A 15,819-nucleotide genomic window follows, 5' to 3' on the forward strand; every position below is an offset into this window, starting at 1 on the left:
CTGGGTCAGAGAGACTACCACAATATGAACCTTCTCCACTGAAATCCAAGTGGACATATCCTGGATGGAAGTGCTGGCTATACTACCACTGAAATCCAGGATGTTGAGCCCTAAGAAGTGGTAGCAAATAATACCGTGGACAGAATGCTAAAAAGAGTTATGGCAGAGTTTAAAGTTGTGGCCAGTCACTAAACTTACACACTTTTTATCTGGGTCGTGTTTATAAACCACTCTGCATAAACACAAACTAGCCCAAGACTGTCATTGCACAGCTTAGGCCGTCAAGCAAATTATGCCTGAATCTCCTGAGACTTCTTGTTGTAACCTAGACATTGCCTTAGTGTTGCTACACACTGTTTCGCTAAGGTAGCTCTCAGATGAATTCACAGAATCCTCGAGGTTAGAAGAGACCTTTAAGATCACCAACTGTCAAGCCAGCACTGCCATTGTAACCAGTAAACCCGATCACCAGGCACCGGATCCAAACGCCTCTTAAGCATCTCCAGGAGCGACGACTCCACCACCTCCCTGGGCATCACAATAAGTTTCAGGAACTTCTCAGGAACAAACTTCTTTTCCACGCTGCCTCATTCGGGACGGCAGCATTGGGCACGCGAGCGATCCGGCCGCCTCCCGCAGCAGCCCGGGGCGGCAGGGATGGCAGCGCGGCGCGGCGGGGGCAGGGCCCTGCCGGGGGAATGCGGCCCGGCCGGCCCAGGCGCTGCCCCGGGCAGGTGATTTAGCCGGGCTCTCCAGCACCGGGGCATCCCACGGCTTCTTACTCCGCACGCCGGCCGTGAAGCCACACGCGGTTTAGGAACTGAAACGAGACCAGGCAGGTTTTGTCGCCGTCGGTTGTGAGTTTGAAGCAGCGCACTTTGCCCGACTGAAGTAAGGTCACTGCTTGCCCCGGCTCGGCCAGGGCCCACCATCCGCCGAGACCCGCGCCACCCCGGTCCCGCCGACAGCCCTCAGGAGGAGCAGCCGGCCCCCCCCCCCGGTTGCGGCGGCCCGATCCTCCTCCATCCCGTGCGGTATTTTTAGCCGCTGACCCAGTTCCCCCGCTCGGCTACCTGCGCCTCTCTCACCGCCCAGCCGGGCCCCCCCCCGCCGACGAACGCACCGCCCAGGGCCGGCCCGGCCCCGCCACCCGGCCAGCGCCAGGTGAGGGGTTTGCTGTGGGGCAGGTGCGTCCGCAACACGGCGGCGGTGCCTCGCTCGGGACGGCCCAGAGAGGGCGCGGGGCTGCTAAAGGAGCGCAGCCCGGGGCAGGACTGCCGCGAACGCCAAGCCGGCGGCGCTGGCGAGGAGCGGGCGGGCGGTGCGAGCGCGGAGCTGCCGGGGCCTCCGCGGAGGCGGAGGGGGGGGGGGGCGGTGCCGGCGGCGAGAGCGGCCGCGGCGCAGTTTTCTGCAACGGCGTCGATCTACAAGTGAAGGGGAGTGTGTGCGTGCTGCCGTAAGTGCTGACTTTACTGTTTTTCACATAAGTGTGAGTGCTCCCCTTTTTTCCCTTCTTTTTCTTTCTCGCTCTCTCAGCGAGGGCTTCCCAGGATGGCCGGATAACGGGGCACGGGAGCGTAACGCTGCTGCGACTGCCTGGGGGAAGCGGGTCACTACTGCCGCCGCTCCGTCCTGCTCCAGCTTACTTTCCTTCTGTGCTCTTGGGCCATTGCCGCCCGCCGCGTTTCCTCGGCCCCGGCGAGGGGGGGCTGAGCCGCGGCCTCGGGGCGCAGCGCAGGTGCGGCTGTAGCGGGGCCCGGCCCGAGGGGCCTTTCCGCGAGACTGAGGGGTTACAGCTTCGGCAGGCGCAAGTTGTGTGTTTGGAGTTTTCGATATTGAGAGATATGGAACTTGTATATTGCTGTCGCAGCTGTTGTTTTTTTTTGTTTTTTTTTCCCCCTATCTAGATGAACACTGACACCGTGTTTGATGTGTGTAAAATGTGCTACAGCTCGCTCTCGTGCACTCGGCGTGCTTTGGTCCTGCACTATCAGCACGAACACTCCTGAGATTTTTAAAGGAGTATTTTTAATGCTCGCTCCTCTGCTTGCTGCTATTTATACCATGCAAGGTTGGCAAGGAGAGGAGAGCTGGAGTTTGAAAAGGACACTGAGCTTTAACTTGATACCATTGTTCCAAGGCAAGAGAGTGCAGGTATTTAAAATAAAGCAAAAGAAAGAAATGCTCAGAAAGCAACCCCGTGAAAATACCCTACCTCTTTGTTTTTTCTACTGCATAATCCAAGCAGAGAAGTGAGCATCCCCTTCTGGTTAGGGTATGTAGGTGATATTCTGCCATGGGGTCTAAGCCTGTACTTTGGTTTTATTATTTGTTTGCTTTATGCTTGTGATGTGATGGATAGTCCAGCTGGTTAAGCCCCACACTGGGAGATTATCCGAAAGATGAAGTCTCACACTGGCAGATGTATGACTTTCACTTAGGTAAAAGAAATCGTTACTGGTCACTGCCTATGCATTGTAAGGTTTTAGAGTAGCTATATTGTGAAATATTGTTAACATTAAGTGTGATGAATTGGATGATACCTGTGCTGTTGGATATATATTAATGGGTAATCAATTTCTTTCTTCTTTTTCTGAAAATTAATTCAGTACACAGTAACACCTCTCTCTGAAGTTAGGAGAGATAGAAGCTTTTCATATAGTGAAACTTTAATTTTGAGAATACAAAAGCTTTACATTCATCGCTTATATCACTAAGACTTTCAGAGTGGATGTTGATAACCAGTATGATGGATCTCCCTTTCTGGATGGCTAAATAAGATTGGTTTTAAAAACTGTTTATTCCTCGTGACATGCACCGTGCTCTGGTGGAACTGCAGAACAGCATTGCAGTGGCTGGCTCGCGTGACTGCACACCAGCCACTGGGGTTAGCTTAGTTCTCCTAGTGCTAATTATCGTGGGTGAGCAATGGATTGCATTTGACTCTGTTTTTATGGAGTAATTGTACGTGTGGTAACAAGGCTCTGCTAAAAATTCATTTAGTCACTTCTAAAATATTGCAAAGCTTTGACTTCTGGCTGAGATCAGTGTGCTTCAGAGCTGTGGCTGAAACAGTGATCATAATCTGGTAAATCTGATGCTAAAACTTTACCTAATATGATTTTCCATTCAGAGTAAGCATGAGTGTGTGTAAAGATTTCATAAGTTAAAAATATTTGATCAAATGTTAAATTTTTAGTAGCTAGCCCTGTAATTTGATTTCATGATATCTTTGAGCAGGTGTGATTCAGTAAAGCGGAAGCCTTACTGCCGGATGCATAATTGTTCCTTAGTCTCATGTGTTTTACTTACAGCTGAAATCAATATCTGAGAATTGACTAGCTGCAGAAGTGCAGTGTCAAGGCCTTGAAAAAGTCAAGATTTAGCGGAGTAATGACACTCTAAATGCATTTGGAGCTTCTAACTCTTGCATTTTGTAGTTTAAAACTTTTGTCTGCAACCACATATGTTAGAAGTGGATTTCTTTTTTAGGCAGAGCCAAGATTCTTGTACAAAAATGAAAAAATGTCAACTCTAAGGAGGCTTTTTTTTTTTTAATCTTGTAGGATTTACTATTGAGCTGAGATTAAACATGTCGGGTAGCTAATGGTCTCAACAATCTAGCAAAATAATTGCTAAGATTTGTAATAGGAACTGTGGAATGCAGATTAGCCAGCTGATAGTGTGGGACTGATTTTTTTTTTATCTACAGAAATAAAGACTCACTTATCTTTTTATATGTATACATGTGCCTTGTACATGTATAAATGTATATGTTTTGTATAGAAATATGGCATATTACATATTCTTATAAGATGTGAAAGTGCGCCACTCCTGTAGTTTGATTGTTTGATGATGAGAGATGAGATTATGTGGTCAGAATTGCCACGTGTGGTATGTATTATTCAGCAGAAGCTGCTGAAGTGATTGCCTGTCCTAAGTCCCTATTTCTGTTCAAGTAATTTTGTTCTATTCATTCAGTTTCATGAAGTATCCCGATTTACTGTTTTGTTGGGAAAATCAAGCATTTTTGCTGCCTTTATCCCTTTAATTTAGAAGATTATCTGGTGAGTTTGTGAAATGCTCATTCTATGGAGTAGTTTGGAGTTAAAGCTGGAAAAGTTAATGCTCTTTATTCTGCTTTACTTGATTACAAGAATTAGTGTTCTTCAGTGTTTGTGCTGTGGAACTGGCTGTTGTACAGTTTGCTCTAGGCAAACATTAAAGTGAGAATGATAACAGCCTACTTCTTCCTAAGGGAGTGTTTGCGCTGTGGAGTTTTTTGCTTTTCCTGATTTACGTATGAAGATGTTGTTAGACTCAGTAGTTGCTCTGATGGAGGCATGGGAAGAATTGTTTTCTGCTTTCCTATTTTCTCTGTTGTTGCGGAGATGATTGCACAGAGTGTGCTATGCATAGGTATGCTTTATTTTCTGACAAAACAGTGCTAGTTGATAATTTTGTGTCCTCCAAGTAAAAAAACAATATTAATTATGAGTCATAGTTTTCTACATGAGTGGGCTTTTTCAGTGCCAAAAAGTTATGTCAGTGGGAAATTTCCTTTTTCCCATCCATTGCACCTAGATTAACTTCAGTTTTATTTCATGGACTTCTCCTTCCCTTGAATGAATTGCATTAATCCTTCTACACTAAGTTAACTCAAACTGCATTAGTTACTGCTCTGTTTAGTTTTTGCATCAGGAAAAACTGAAGCTGGTCTTAGTGGATGACTTTGATGTGATCTGTGAATTGCCCACTTGTATTGACTCCCCAGTGTCTGTTGTTATTCCTCTTTGGATGGTTCCATTAATGTCTATCACTTTGTTTGGCTTTGCCATAGAATTTATTTGAGCCCTTTGAACTTTGCTAAGTTGCAACTGTGCTCTCAGCAATCTTCAAATACTTAAACATTTCACAATTTTTTTCTTTTGCAATCTCAGATAACTATTTAAAAAACTTAAAACTAGCTTATTTTTGCATTTAATATAAATGTGGATTTAAAGATTGCAGTATGGTAATTATGTAGGGAAATTAAAGTAGTGCACTCAAGGCACTGGGAGTTGAGATATTGTAACCCCACACTGGGTTTTGATGAACTAGTTCTAGTGCAGACCCCTGTGAGTGTGCGTACAGATGCTGTCTGTGTGCTCAGAGTGACAGTGGGCATCAGCTGTATGGCAGAATCCCTGAGGTGGGGTAAAACAGTTGGAATGTGTGTGGTCCAGCACTTCATTCTAGTGGCTAGTATTCCTAGCATCGCTCATATCTTTTACTCTGTACTCTCTATACTGTGTCTAGCAGGAAGAAAGAGGACAAGCTTTCTTCTGGAGTCAGTTTCCATGCTGTGTTGGCTCCATTCATGTCCGTGAAGAAATGGACAAGCCTTCTTCAAGCAAAACCGGAGTATGGTTGCAGATACATTATATGAGGTTTTTTTTCCCCTGATCTCCTGTCAATGTGTGAGGTCCATATAGTGTGTTCTGGGCTTGTTTGTTCAGTTTGATAGCATTAGCTGGCCCAAGTGAGGTCTGGATAGAGTGATTTGTGAAATGGTGCTCCTTTTTTCATTCTGATATCAGCTGTAAACCTATGAGACTGGTCAGAAAAGAAATTATTATCCTCACTGGGCTCCTGAAAGAGTGTGATTGTACTCTTGGATGAGTGTGAGTAGTTGGTGCTGCAAGTGTTAGAGACTGCGTTTTGCCTCCATTGATCCCCCGCTGGAGTTGTAGCAGAGGCTGCTGCCTTATTATGTCTCTATTGTTGAATTGCAGCAGACTGAATAATCTTGACTGAAGAATTTAAAAAATAGGATTTTGCTGCACCATCATTTCATAAGGGTTTGGGAACTAAGTATCTGTATGCCATTGGGTAGAGATCTGAGATCATTGTGGTAGAGACAATGGGCTGATGAATAAACTACTGTAAAGCAAGAAAGACCATGACTTGTCCATTAGATATGGTTTGTGAGCCCATTCTCACAATTATTGTGGATCTGCCTTTCCTGTTTTACTTCATGCCTTACCTGTATGCTTCTAGTGAGTCAAATATGATTACTCTTACCTGAGAATGCTAAAGGTAAGATTGTTGGATTGTTTCAAAACCATGGTGTGAGACCATTTTTAAATTGGAGGTGTAAATGGAAGATGCTGTTGGCTTATGCACAGTGCACATCCTGTTAATGCACAGTCTACAAGAATCATCAGTTCTTGGACAGTCTTAGTTGCTTGCTCTTAATATCTGATTCAAATGTTTTTGTGGTGACAATTTTTTTTTCTATTATTATTGGAGGTATTTGAAATACCTGTGATGTGACTTTTAAAGGGAAGTCAGGAAGTACTTTCATAATATTTTCCTCTGCTTTGTATTTTTCTTTAAAAAGTGTTCTAATTTACAGAATTACAGTTTGCCTGGGAAGTACTTTTTCCATCCTTCAAACTGAAGTAGTAGTACAGCCTGTGCTAGATCAGGTCAGACATGGCAGGGTGCAGCTGAGTCTTGCAAATCTGTAGCTGGAGGTTCTGTAACCTGTTTTGGGTAATCTAGCAAATAACTTCATTTAAGGAAAGAGATAACTTGAACTGGGATGGTTGGTGAGCCATTTACAGCATTATAGGCAATTGTTATACAAGTTAGTTTGCAATTGTTCCTGCTTTTGGTACTGAACTCTTTCAGATGAAACACTGAGACCTTCAAGGAAATTGATCTAAAGTGAGCTGTTGGTGGCCCTTGCCTCTGAAATGATGCTGATCAGGTGATTCAGTCCCTGAGCAGGACTATAGCTCTTTATTGCAGCTGTGAGTTGCAAGATGATTATAGTTCTGCAGTTTTCTGAATGCTGCCTCTTGCTGTAAGAAATTCTCATATGCTCCCCTGTGAGCCTGTCATTTCATCCAGTTGTATGAAGTCTTGATGTGTCAGATGTCCTTAGCATTGCTTTTAGTTTGAGGGGGGGAAATCTCCAAGTTTTCTGGGTGAAATTAGCATGGAATTTGACTTTTTAAAGTGGTATATTGGTAAATGATGAATAATTGGACAACTGCTTAGTGGATAGAAGTAATAGGTTGATTAAAAATTATTCTCTAGAAAAGTGGCATATATACGGTGTGTTAAACTGAGTCTGTCTTTGCAAGCTTTATTTAAAAGTTTTGGAGTTCTGGTAACATGTGCTCTGCAGTGGTCAATACAACTTTCACTCTGTGGAGCAAAAGCAACAATACACAGCTGTTACTTTTAAACTGGGTATCCAGTTTAAGGGGCATATAAAGGGTTGTTTGATTGGAAATTGTCAAAATTGAATATATTTTTCACTCTGAGTTGCTTTGGTTATTTTCTTCTCCTGCTTATTTTTTTACTTTTGATGTCTTGAATTCTGTGTTATTTAATGTCACTTCTGTGGCCGTATTTCATACGGGTAATTCTTGTGTCTATCTTGGCCTTTAAGTTGCTTAGTTAAAAAGACAGCTTATGGCAAAGTCATTCACTATGAACATTTGGAAGTAAAATTTTTCGAGATACTGATTAATACGGAAAACAAATATTCAGCATGCATCCCAATATTAGGATTATTTATATCAATATTAATTCATCATTTAACTTACAAAGCATAAAAATTTATTAATAGTGTCAGGATGCTGTCCTCTCGAATCTTTGTGATGTTCTTTTGGGGAAAAAAAACCTGAAGAATAACTTGAAATTTGGTTTGAAAGGCTTTTAACACTCCTCTCTGCCACAGGCAGTGCTTTTTGGACTGTCATGTCATCTGCAATGATGTCACTTGGAGATTAAACTCTTCTGGTATTCTATTGGTGGAGTTTTATCTGTTGCAAAACATGAACTTCCCTAACATCTTCATTACGAAGCTTTATTTAAACATCTGTTAAACCTTCTGCAGATTTGCATTGGTTTTGTTCACACTTAAATTGTGCTCTCTGAGGTTAGCAAACTTAAACGTCACAGTTTTCAGAAAATAGAGTCCCATCATTAAATCAATGTATAACTTTCCCAGAAACTGGAGAACTGAATGTAATAAAAAGTGAACTGTTGCACCTTGATTTGCTGCCTACATTTGTCTAAAAGGTGACATTTGTTGGTGAAGGACCTGACAACTAAACACGTTAAAGCTTAAATAAACCCAAAACCCACTAGAGTGATAAGATGGGTTGTTTGAAGAACTAATTCTTGCAGCAAGGTGTATGCAGTATTAGAGTTGCCACTTTGTGGAATATAAAATCTAGCTTCTGTTAGGGCTTGTCTGTCTCTTAATTCCTGGGAATATACATTATGCTCAACATTTTTGGCTGAAAGAGTAGCTTGTTTAGCTCCTCTCTGAAATTGGCATTGAAACTGTCTTTTCATACTGTTTTTCAGCAAAGACATCTAGCCTGGCTCATTAGAAAATTTTCTGTGGAGATTGGACAACTCTACTTAGTGTGCTTGAGAAAGGCATCAAAGACAACAGAGGAGGCTTTTACAGGTTCTTGCTGTAAGGGTCAGTGCAGTTTGCTACGGGTGATCCTGTCCTGCTTTTTTGTTTTTTAGGTTTGAGTTTTTTTCTGTAAAAGCATTGCTTGAAACTGGGCAGTGCTTTGTCCATCATTGCATGTGGACTTCATGATTTCCTTTAAGAGGATTGACATCTCTTAGTTTTGCAAATGTGCTGGTGTTCAAACCATTACTGAATTATTGTATGTCTGTTTTTGACTCTCCACTTCTTTCTGGTTATTCATTTGAGGAGAAAAAAAAAGCAGAAAAGGAATGCTTGTATTGAGCTGTTCCTTTCCACCTTTTGGACATTAATCTATCAGTTCTGCTGTGATTATTTCTGACTCCTGGCTGAAGCTCTTAATGGTCATGTGGCTTCTTTGTTGATGCTGTCTAAGCATGTGAAGCACTGATGCTGCCTCCACTGTGTCTGTGTTAAGTTGCAGGACAGCTTACCTTTGATGCTGCTGGTTGATGGCTGTGTGATGCAGACCATTTCTGGATGTACTGGCCTAGCAGTTCCTGGCAGTGTAAACAGGCTCTGTCTGTTGCAGTGCGCTCTCATCTGATGTGTGCACTGGTTATTGCTTTTCTCCCATCAGTTGTCAAGGATCTTAAAACCATTACTCCGTGGCTGACTGCTATCTAATCTTGGGAAGCCTATTGATTGCTGCTCCACTATTGCAATCTTACCTAATTGCATGGCTTGACTGCCAGTTTCACCTCTGCAAGACGCCCTCGGTGCTGACTTGACCATTTTATTACATTGTAGATATCTAGAAGGTGTCTACAAAAATTTGCAGAAATTTGGTGTTTCTTTATGTTAGTACTATCTGAACAACTCCGGTAGAGAGCACACTTCAGGTGTGCTCTCTACCAGATGCTTTTAAGTGGGCAGCCTATATGGTGCTGTATCATCTCAGTAACACTTCAGGTGTAAGTTTACTTGCAGGAGCTGTAGTCTACTGCAGATTTCCACTAAAGAGAATGTTATTTGAATATTATTAGAATCTTATGCTTTATTTGCTCCTCATGTAGTGTTACAAGCCAAACTTACGGAACTTTATTCTTACTCCTTTATCTTTAAAGAAGTGTGGAATGAACATGAACTGTTTTTATTGTCTGTGAAATTTCATCCTTTTCAGGTCTCTGTTAGCAGCAGCTGCCATCAGCAGCCTGAAGGTGCTAGAATAAAATCTGTTGGTATGATTCGTAGTTCATATGTGTTATAAAATATGACTTGATTTAATGAATTTGTTGCCAGAATTGTCTGAAAATTGTTTTTGTATCGCACAGTAGATTACTTACTTACTGTGTACTTTTTTTGATGCTTCTTTTGATTTTGTATGAGTAATTTTATTTGTTGCTGAGTTTCAGGTAATGAAATTTTTGTATCTACAGGTGGATTGCTGGAGTTGTTCCTTTGCAAGCTTTCTGTAAATGAAAGGAATTCCTTGGATATTTTGCTCTATTTGCATCCTTACTTGTGTCTCAGTACAGAAGCATCTCAGAACTACGGATGTTCCCTGTAGTGCATCTGTGTTTCCTCTGCTTTGTTTCATTGTCATAAACAATTCATAGGACCTGTTGAGGAATTGTTATAGTTGAGTGTTATGCAACTGAACTGTCTGGGTGTTGTCTCCTGACACATTATTATAATCAGCCAGAACCTTGATGCCAGGAGATAATGAAGGCTGGTTCTGCAATCGGCATAGGTTAGTGGCCTTGGGCAGTTGGATGCCTTTAGGTGTTTGCACTCTCAGTATCTGCCTGGAAGGACGGCAGAGGCTTGCCAAGCAGCTGGGAAGGTCACCTACTTTAGTATGCTTGAATCTGTAGTAACAGAATGAATGTTCTTGCTCTGCTCTTGTGTAACAAATAGCTTCTGATTTGGAGTTGTGCAGACCACTGCTTCACCTAAGGATTCTCTGTGCCCTGTAGATCCTTGATATCCTAATAGCAGATAATACAAACCTTGTGAGCTTGGCAGTTTTCTCAGGAGATTGGACATGCTTTTGGGCATCCACTTCATTATGTATACAGCTTGTGGTAAAAGTTTGCTTCTACTTTATTGCACAAGCACACAGATCAAGATGTCTGAGCAGTTTCTATATGTGGTTAGGACTCATCTTTACCTTTCTTTCCTCGCCCTGAACTTTTTTTGTGTTTGGGTGCCAAATGTTTTGTGTAATAAAGTGTCCTACTGCTCAGCAAGTGGGCTCCAGAGTCAAATACTATAAAGTCAATCTTCTATAGATTTCTCATAGACTTCATAATACTTTTTTTTAGTATAACTAGTATTTATTCATGCTTCTCTGTTTTAATCAAGCTGCGTCTCAACACTGAGGAAGTTAGTGAGTCTGGCTCCAAATTTCAGCCAGCTTGAGCTGGTAGTTCATTTAATACCTTAATTGCAAGGTGATAATTGAATAGGAGTTGTCTTCAGTTTCCTAGCTGCAGAGGCTGTATCATTAGACCTTCTGAAGTCTTGCTAAAAGCTGCCTCTACTGAAAGATGTATTGCAGCTTTAGCTCTTACTTCAACAAGAAAAGTATTGAGCATGTTTTTTGTTGTTGTTGTATTGGACCAGTGGCTTCCCTGCTTGCCCAGATGACTGTTGGCCAAGTGCTTTGAGCACGAGGTTGTGGTGCATGCTGTATTAGTTGGGTCTTGATGTTTTTCAGCGTTCATCTTTTTCCACCTGTCCCAGCCTAGTGGATATCAGGACTGTAATTCTTCCCCTTGGTTCCCAGCTATCTTTATTGCAGTAAGCTGAACTGCTGGCCTCACACACGTCACAGCATTGTTGTGCTGGTGCTCTAAAACAACATTTAGTCACAAACACACATTTGTAAAAAATGCACTTTGTAGAAAAAATAAGCGCTGTGGAGCCTTGGAAGAAACAACTGCAATGTACTTAAAACTGAGAAGAGTGAAGGTAAGAAACTGCAGTGGTTAGAACAGCTCTGGCAGCAGAACATTTGACACTTCAGTGGTGTAGTTTGGCATGTGGGCATGCCTCCAGCCTTTACTCTCCTAGGGGTTACCCTGTTGGTAAGATGTCACCTAAATATAGTAAGCCTGTGTGGTGGGGGTGTTTTTTTTTTCCCCCTGCAATGGGCTATTTTCAGTGTAAAATAAGCAGGAGAGCTTTGTGTTCTACAAGGTCACTCCATCGCAAGCTTTCAGATGTTTCCAGTTGTTTAGCTTTCTTGTTGAAGGCCATGTAGAAACTGTGTGGCAAACCTTGAGATCAATATTTCTGGTCTCTAATCTGAAATAGGGTGCATATCATTGATAAAAGATGTCTGGTTCTGTAGAGGTCATTCCATAGTATTTACGTAAGTTATATTTAGTGCATGTTTTTATCTGATTGGTGTCGGAATAAAGCTGCTGTTACAAACTGCTTACTTATTTATAAACACATAGTATGCAAGCTTCCTGTAGAGGGGTAGCATAGAATTTTGTTCTTGAAAAAAATGTGGGGAAAGATATTTCTAGGGGAAAAAAAAAATCAGTTGCAGTGTGTTCTTGATGGCTGGTTGGTGGTGGTTTTGTTTTGCCAACCAGTGGCTTCATGTAAAAGTACGTTTGAGGTTGTCAATAGTGAATACAGTTAGATGCTACTGAGAATTAAGTTTCTCAATCTCCAGGACTAATCATGGTCTGCAGGTAGCAGAAGGTGGCTTGCAACACGCAAAGTGGTGGGCTGGCTCCTTCCCTGAACTTCCTGCAATGATCGTCTTATCCCCTGCCTCCTCACGCCACCCCCCCACCCCCCCCCCGAAAAAAAAAAACCAAAAAAACCAACCAACAATGAAAACCCACAGAAAAAACCCTAAACCCAAACAAATTTAGAAATGCATTATTCATGTACATCCCATCTTTGTTTACTCATGAGTGAACACTTGGAACAGTGTACAAACGGGCAGGTCCTTGAATCTGTTAATAGTCTTTCAGTGTATATGTTTTGTTTTCTGTTTTTGTTGTAGAGAAGTCTTAGATGGCAAATTCATCTTACATTGTGCCTCAAAGTAACATTGAATAACTGGATAACCATACAATATAAAACTATTCAGAGTAACTGTAGCAACCTTGTATTTTTTCATTCAGCAAAAAAGTAGCATTTTTAAACACAGAAGATGAATCTGTAGTGTTGAAAAGAGAAAATGTCAAATAACGTGCATCTGTCCAATCTTGAAAAGAAGTCTGTCATTGAAGCGATTATGAGCGCTGTAGTATCTTTTCCATGTTCTTCAGCTCTTCCAGAAATCACTTTTAGAATGAGGCAAATGGCCTTTGTACTCAATGATACTGCCTAGAGAAAAATTTAATCCCTCTGGACTAACGACAGCCTTTTTACAAACCAGTGACTTTGAGGTTAATGTTTAAATATTTAAATGGATTTGGCATGTTGCCATTTAAGTGGAACAGAATGTGCTTAACCTGAAACTCAAACAGTTCCCTGGGTAGCCAAAAAAATAAATAAATTACTCAATAGTGCAGTGATCTGGTAAATTGAAAGATTATAGTTTAACCCTAATCCTGGACAGGGTTATCCCAAAGGAGGAATATCTGTCTTATTTTTTTCTATTTAGTTGAGGGCAATTTTTACGGACATTATTGGAACTTTTTACAGAAGTTCTTAGGCTAAGTGGTAGTACTCATCTGTGGTAGCACTCATCAAAGTCCAGTATAAACAAGTTCTAGTGTAGCGTACTGATCTGCATGAAATAATTTTAAACTTGTTGAAAACTGGGTAACTTGCTAAATTTGGATGATTTTTAGTTCTTTTTCTTTGGATAGGAACATAAGAGTTAAATGAGGGCTTGATGTGTGTAAAGCTTAGTTTGGGAGTCTTGATACTTACAACTTGAAATGGAAGAAGTTAAAGAAGAAAGGCAAGAGCAAGTGCACCTGACATTCTTCTCATCTCTAGGGCCTTCTACCTTAATCCAGAGGGCTGGGTTACCAGAGCCTGGAAGAGAGGTGGGAGCTTTGGCCTTGAGACTGCGTCTCTAATCCAGTCAGATTGTGACCTTAAGTTTACCAAGAACTTTGCTAAAAGTGTCCCACTCGGGAGCGTTTCCTGCTTCTCGTGCCAAATGATGCAAACCTGTTTTTTCTGCCAAATATCCCAAGGATTTTCTCATTTTCTTCACATTCTGCACTGGTGACCGCATGCTGTCTGTAGTTGAGAGGATGAAGCAGTGTTCAAGGCATGCTGAGGTAAGCTGGGGGGGAGACAATTTTCTTTCCTCATTATGCTTTCTTACGAATCTCATGTTCAAGTTAAACACAAGTATTAAGTATGTGAATGTTTCATGTATAGATGTGAAGCCTTGCACTTTAGAACTCTTAATAAAAATAATTATAAATCCCATAACTCCAAGCCTATGAAAGAAGTATTTGAGTTTGCAACAACTTCCCAGACAAACTAGTCTTTTTCCTTACTGTGATTGTGGGTATTTGTACTACAGCACAGAATTGAAATTGTAGGGGCCAGTGTTAGGTATTTGCTTGAGCTCATGTTTGCATCCTAGAGAAAGGAATGCTACTGCAAATGGCCAGCACAGAATTTGTACATCACATACTATGATGTGATTTATGTGAACCAAAAGGGGGGGTCCCCTCATAAATGGCTAGGAAATCTGCACAGTACCAAAAAGGATATTCCACATGGGTGCTACAACTCTAAAACTGGTATGAACTACTTACTTTTCTACATCATCAATGTCAGTAGTTGGAGACAATTTTATTGCAGTTTAATATTTGGTGGTTTCCTTATAAATGAGAAAGATATTTCTACCTAAATAACTTTCATGGGTCATTTCAGGAAGGGAGGACAGACAGACTGCTTTTCATAGACCAGCCTCTTCCTCCTGGTGGTTCAGAGGTAAAGGGAAGATCAAGACAAAGAAAAGTTTACTTTGGTGTGCTTTATAGATGGGTATAAAAAAGCAATCTGTGTTTCAGTCTAGAAATAATACATTAAGTACCTCAGCTAGACAACTTGCCGTAGGAGCTTTTAATATGAAATTTTCAAATCTTACTTTTGAAGAAAAATGCTCTTTTTTACCCCTTGCATGTTAAATGAGATGAAGGAGAACAATATGTTCAAACTGTCAGCTTAACTCTTAAAAGATTACAGTGACCTGTGCCTGGTGCTGCCATGTGTAGTCAGCTTGCAACCACAGCACTTTAGCATCCTTAGTCTAAGAAAACTTTTCATTAGGGAAAAGAATCTAGCAGTCAAAAGTGGTAGGCAAGAAATTAGAAAAACCTGTTCAGGAAAGCGCACAGATTGCAGATTTAATCAGTTTACAAAATACGAATGGATGGGTCAAAGAGAAGATAAATTTGGATCTGTTCTGAAGGGGAGAGGAGAAGGAGGGCAGATGGTTGGTGATCACTTTTTTTGCAGGGAGATATTTGCTTTGTATTTAAATAGAGTTGAAAGTATCTTAATCTCCATGAGAGAGACTGTTATGGGCAAAATGGGCAGTAATGAAGTAGTAAATAAGTCCAGAGCTCAGTATTGACTAACCTTAAAGAACAGCTTTTAAGAAATCCTTAGAGTCATAATCAAGCTGCAACAAGTTCAACTAGGGACCAAGGAAAGTCAGGTAATGATGAGATGAAGCAGGCTTGGCACAGCAGGGGAGGAAGGGCCTGTGTGTGCAAGCTTCTGCTGGTGTTGTTTTTATTTTGGGGGTGGTGTTAGCATGTGATTGTTAGATGGTGATGGTTAACATACCCTGCCTTGTCCTTTGTGCCAGCTGAGCAGCAGCAGGATTCACCACCCAGTCATTCTGAATGCAGAATGCTTGTGGTGCTGAGGGTGAGGTTTTTCAGCCTGAGTATCCTCCCAGTCAATAGCTACTTACTTTATTGCTTTGATTCCTTCTGATAGCTGCATCTTTGTGTGTTGTTTTTGTTTTTCTCTCAGAGATCACAGAATCATGGAATGGCCTGGGTTGTAAGGGGCCTTAAAGAGCATCCAGTTCAAACCCCCCTGGCATGAGCAGGGATATGTTCAATTAGATCAGGTTGCTCAAAGCCTCACGTCAACCTGGCCTTAAACACTTCCAGGGATGAGGCATCCACAACATTTCTGTTCAGCTTGTTCCAGTGCATCACCACCCTCACAGTAAATAATTTCTTCCTAATGTCTAATCTAAACCTACTGTCTTTCAGTTTGTAACCATTCCCCCTTGGCCTGTCACTACATGCTCTTGTAAATTTCTGGTAGGCTCCCTTCAGGTAATGGAAGGCTGCAATTAGGTCATCCTGAAGTATCTTTTTCAGGCTGAATAATCCCAGTTCTCTCAGCCT

The 15,819-nt window shown here is 41.6% G+C and overlaps 1 protein-coding gene across 2 annotated transcripts in view; it reads left to right on the forward strand.

The window, feature by feature from the left end:
• The first annotated feature begins 1,347 nt into the window (after window positions 1–1,347).
• MTUS1 (microtubule associated scaffold protein 1) overlaps window positions 1,348–15,819 on the forward strand; it is a 116,634-nt gene continuing 102,162 nt past the window's right edge. The window contains exon 1 of one of the 2 annotated variants that reach the window (XM_030239309.2): window positions 1,348–1,456. The gene's annotated coding sequence lies outside the window, so the exon portion shown is untranslated. Of the gene's footprint in view, window positions 1,457–13,496; window positions 13,714–15,819 lie in introns of those variants that run through there. The other variant, XM_018926484.3, reaches the window with a different exon arrangement.

Source organism: Serinus canaria, chromosome 4 (genome assembly GCF_022539315.1).
Source record: "Serinus canaria isolate serCan28SL12 chromosome 4, serCan2020, whole genome shotgun sequence".
In the NCBI taxonomy this organism is placed as follows: domain Eukaryota; kingdom Metazoa; phylum Chordata; class Aves; order Passeriformes; family Fringillidae; genus Serinus; species Serinus canaria.